The following is a 5,765-nucleotide window of genomic DNA, read 5'->3' as shown; positions in this document are numbered from 1 at the left end:
CCTAAATTGTTTCACATATTCATTTGTTCAGCTTCCTGTCAGATGTTATGCTTCAGCAAACAAACACGTGTGAGAAGATCTAAAAAAAAAAAAACAACAAACAAACACATTAACCTAATTAAACTATAAGAAAAAACACGAAATGTCACGAGAACAAAATGCAATTTAGCTACAATAAGATAGAGAAAACTAACCACTATATATTGCAATTACATACTGTATGAGAAACAATTTTAATGTGTGTTTTTTATTTTCCTTTATTCTTTGGTGGCACTGTAACATGAATGATTTAGGAAGAACATGCCATATACTGGAATATCAAAGACAATATGTTCCTCTGGCAAGCCATGATAATGAAACTACTGTATTATGATCAATTGCTATACACTAAATGATATGGACAAGAAGTGTACTATTATAAAAAAAAACATAAGGTTTGTCTTTTTTGGTTTCAAGAAGAAAAATATAACAGGATTCATTCAAACACCATGTTCACATTTTTCCACTGCTGAACCTACTGCTATAATGTATCTCTACAGAAACCTACTGATCGCAAAAAACTGCATGGTCGATGGAAGACTGCATGAGCTTTGCCTTTCAAACTGTGGATCAGCTATAATACAGTTGCATCATTTTAAAAAGAAACCCTTGCTTTCATCTGCACCAAGGCTTCCTGTAAGGCCCTGTTCAGAAGTCAAACGTGTCCTCTGCTGGATTTCTTAAAAGCACCTTAGCGCTGACCTCATCACTAAAGACGACGTTGGGTATCTGAGCCGTATCCGGCGTCTGTGCGTGATGTTCAGGTTCTGCTTGCTATAGGCTCTGAATGTGAGCAAGGACATTAAGGGCTAGTTTCTCAAACTTTATCTCTATTCTAGGACTGAAACGCTCTTTCAAATGACACTTTGCCCATTCTTATCTCAGTCTAGACTGTAGTGATACTGTGTTGTGGGAAACATGCCTGTCATGTCTAAACAGGGCCTCCCTCCTCTGTACTACATTGGTTTTAAGGCGTTCTTGTTTGCTAAAGGTCTTGATTACGGACTGCTTTCTGCCTGCTGAGGAGGAACAGGAAACAAACAGGATCACATGTTGGGATATTGTGTACCTCACTCGCCAAAGGTGACTATCGATGAGAAGATCTTGCTTGTGTTAGAAGTGTGATATGGATATGAGTTTGTCTTTTCTGTCAAGAATGCACATTGAAACGCAAGTAGGGGAAGCTGGGCCGGTTTGGAGCAAAACGCAAAAGGACTGTTGAACTCTTCTGCTCTTCTTTTCATCCACAAAGCGAACCAAACTCTGATTGTGTTTTCGAATCCAGCCGTCATTGTCATGTTGTGTTTACCAAGGATTATGCTACAATGTGTTCAGTTTGTCAGATGATGACAAAGGCATGGTCTGTGATCTATGCAAGGGTATTTATTTTCTTTCTTATATCACTTATGATTTCATCTTACATTAACTTCAATAAATTTTTAAGGATCTGCTGGTGTTTGCTCGTTTTTAAGGCAGAACACGAACACATCTGCATGAAAATCCTACGTAAATCGAAGCATCTCGCACACTAAATTGTCACAGACCTTTTTCTACAGTAGTAACAGGAGAAATATGCTGCAGTGTGCGGTGATACAGAACTCAAGGTCTCAATCCTACTACCCTCTCACTGAAGCCATTAGCAGTGATTCACGGGGCTAAGGTAATGGTTCCACACTAATCCTCCGGTCCCAGGAGAGACACGCTCACCTCTGTCATTCCCTGCGAGTTGTTACACACCTCGGAGGCCTGAGTAGCTTCCCGTCACTTTCTGCTTCCTCCTGTTTTCACACACGCACACATGCATAAAACATGTGACACTAAGGTGCTCTGCCTTTATTCATTGGACAATTATGAAGTTGTAAAGTCTGCAGCTAATGATTATTTTAAGTATCGACTATTTGCTTGATTAATCACGAATGGCTTGATCACAGTTTCCTAAGGCAACATCTACCAAATAACTTGTTTTGTCCTCAAACAGTCAAAGATATTCAGTTTGCTGTCACATAAGACAAAGAAAAGCTTCAAATCCTGACACTGGAGAGGCTGGAATTTGGTTTTTATTGCTTGTAAAATTACTAAAATGAATAAATGGTTATTCATTTTCTGTTGCTCGACTAATCGACAGATCGTTTCAGATGTAGGAGTCAGAGTAAGTTTGACATTTTGCCATCTATTTACCTAAATTGTATCCTGTTTCAACCTACTGGAGCACATCTTGTTTGCAAGAGTATGATTTTGATGTGTCAAGTGAAACCTCATAATGAAAAAGGTCTTTTTTAATTAAATAGCTGTTAAGGGCAGAAACCCTAAAACAGCCAACAAACAAACGCATCCAATCGTGGAAAAGTCAAAAGGATAATCCAGCTATGAAATCAGAACAAGTAGGCGCAGTTTTTGGGGTGTGAAAATGATTCATTGCTACTTCTGTCCTGTGATGGCGTGAAGCTGAATATTCGTGGAGAGAACATTGGACAGCAGAGGCATCCTGGTGAGTCTATCTGTCCATCTGGTCTCTCTCTCTCGGTGTCTCTGTCCCCCCTCAAGTCTGTCCGCCGCAGGCTCTGAGTGTCTGCAGTCCTGCTCTGTGTTTGCTGTGTTGGGTGACCTTAACAGAAGTGAGCCTCCTCTTCCTTGTCCTCTGCATTGCCCTCAGGAAATGCAGCACTCCTCACTCTGCAGGCAACAGTAAGGGTGGGGTGAGCTGGCGCCGGTCCCACTCCTCTCGCACACACACACACACACACTCTCATACACTCTCTCTCGCTCTGTGTCTGTCTGCTGTTTTTGTCTCTCGCTCTCTCTCTCTCTCCTGAGTGCTGTGAAGCTCCACTGGACCGTAATAGCACACGGCATCGTACAGAAGAAGAGGAGGAGGAGGAGGAGGAGGAGGAGGAGGGGGAGGAGGAGGAGAGGGATATCACACCTGCTTCTATTAGTTTTCTCTCTCTTTTGTTGTTTCATGTCTCTTATACACCTACATGCACACACACACAGAGCTATTCATAGATCCAATCATGACTCAGGTAGCGGTTTACATGCTTGTGTTTACTTTCTCCTCGTCCTCCATTAGCATTCGGAGTGAGCATGTATTTTTAATCCCTTAACATCCATTTTCATCCTTTTATGTCCCCTTAAGAGGCTTTAAGGTCAGAAAAATTATCTTCTTTTCCCTCACAAAGGAACACTTGGGTGTCCAACCCAAGTATATTTTGGGGCATCCTGTTAGCTGAATATATAACTGCCATGTCCCAGGCCAGGACTCATTGTTGCATGGGAGGCGACACTGCAGGAGACAATTTGAACTCAACGTGGTTCAGGTAAGGCTTGCTTATGTGTCGGCAACCAATGGCGCAAACTGGTGGCCTGTTTGTAGCTGGCATAACTGCAAGACTTAGTGTTAAATATTCTACTAGATGCAACACCAAATCGTCATACCCCATTTTCTTTTTCTCCCCTTGTTTCCTCCCTGTCTCACCTTAAACTGTCTGCTAAAAACAACAAAACAAGTGTATTTTGACTGATATTGACAATGGCAGATGATCATAAATACAGTTCATGTTACGTGGGGATGGACCAGATGAACCCAAGTGCAGACACACAGAGGCGAGGAGACAGGGACACGGTAGGAGAAGGTAAGGGAGGGGGGAAGATGAGATGCAGGCCAGGGGAGGCTCAGGTTGGTAGCAGAGAACATGGGGCTGAGGCTGAGGTAAGGGGAGCTTGGGACAGAGGCACGCAAGTCTGAAGCGGGATCCGTGGGAGCAGGGCTGACAAGACGAAGGACAGGAGACAGGAACTGGAGACAGAACGGACAGGACTACAGGGAACAGGGGCATGCCAGGGAAAACAGCACTTATAAATGCAGGAGAAATGTCTCAAAGCGTAGACTGACTGAGCAGAGGCTACGATCTGGCAGTGTGGGTCTGGCAGGGCAGAGGATAAATAGAGGTCTTGATCATGGAACGGGTTGCAGCTGGTGGTGCTCTGCTCTGCACATCTGTCTCCTCTCACACAATCACACACACACAGGGAGGGAGAGAGAGAGAGAACCACTGGGGAGGTGGCAACAGGTAAGGAGACAAAGGAATCGTGACAATTCAGTTTGTTCCAAATCCTCAGATCCATCCCAAGGAGCAGCGCTTGTGTATGTCAGCGTTTGCTTTGTTTCAAACAGAACGGCAGTGCAGGTGTTTCTTCAGAAGACTCACATTAACAGCTGATGGTCACGGACACTGAAGAGGTGGTTGTGCTGTCAACCGTCCAAGACTGTTTCTTACCAAACCACAGCTTTTTCAAGTATTGGGTGCTATTACTCAGCTGACATTGGATTTATCATTATTTAGGCCTGTTATCCGTCAAGCTGCAGTTCTTCAGCTCGCTCTGCGTTGCATCGTAGAGACGGAGAAGAATTGGCAGAGTTTGTTTTTCATATGATGGACACATTGTTCTGTATTGGCTTGTTGCAACTCTTCATTGAAGCTATGATGTTTACACTGAGTGAAATATCCAAACCGAAGACTACAATTTGTTATTGATACACACTTCCTTCAAATAAAAATATCATACATCTCTTGTGAAACTTTGGGATCTCCACTAAACTTTAAATTAAAGCTCTGAGGGTTTGAACAATGTTAGACTGCACAGGAAGTGTTTATCATGACCGGCTGCTCAGTGAGGTTTAAAGGATGAGGCTGGCAATATTCTGTGTCTTTGATAATGTCAACAAATCCCATGAAAACACCAGATTGAACAATGTGTTCCATCTCTCAATACTTTCTAACTTCCCCACCATGTGTTTCACTCAGCACCAAGCACATTCAGTCCTACTGAAGACATAAATCTTCCTTCCTCCATCCTGAATATATATTATCTTAAAAAAAAGAAGCAGCTGGGCACTGTAGTTTTTGGCAAACGTCACTCAAACAGGACTAAATAATGCATTTGTTGGGGACTATCTTCAGCTGCGGATTTGCTCTGCTAGTGAGAGTTTACAGCAGCGGGACGGTGCGTGCGGGATTGACTAAAAATAAACTACAGTGCCATGTTCCTTGATATGAAGGCACATGTCTCCCAAACAAGAGTGCAGCTCACTGATGTGTTTTTAATGGTTTTTGGGCAACAATGGAGCTCACAAAGGATCAAGCTTTGGCTACACAGATAATTCTTGTTAGTAGCATCAATTCATTGTTGGTGTTTCATGGGATTTGTTGAAAATAAGAAAAATAAAGAATATTACCAGACTAATTCTTTAAGAGGTTGACTCACTCTCACTAATTAATGATTTTTGAATACTTATCTTTTTAATGTTATCTTGAAAAAAACAAACTGGAAAAAAAACAATCTTTGTCAATATGAAGAAGAGTGTTATGACACACAAGTATTTAGATAAGAAAAAAGAATCAAAACACATAATATATCCAATATATATACAGTATATAAACAGTCCAATACAGCAACATACAAAAAATAACAATAATAATGAATAAATAATAACAACAAACCTTTGGTGATGCCAAAACTCCAAAACACATTCATTTCTAATGTAATATATGGAGTTATTAGTTCAGGTTTTTCATAATGAAACTACTTCTTCCATCTTCTTTCATGTAAATCTAAGTTTCCTCTTAACTTAAATGTAATTGGCCTCATGGTTTGAATTTCCCTCTATCGTTCCTTTCCAGTCATAATTCCGGTAATTGATGTTTACTTGAACGCTCAGGTCAACG

This window comes from Thunnus maccoyii, chromosome 5 (genome assembly GCF_910596095.1).
Source record: "Thunnus maccoyii chromosome 5, fThuMac1.1, whole genome shotgun sequence".
Taxonomy (NCBI): Eukaryota; Metazoa; Chordata; class Actinopteri; order Scombriformes; family Scombridae; genus Thunnus; species Thunnus maccoyii.
This window is presented reverse-complemented; position numbering follows the sequence as displayed.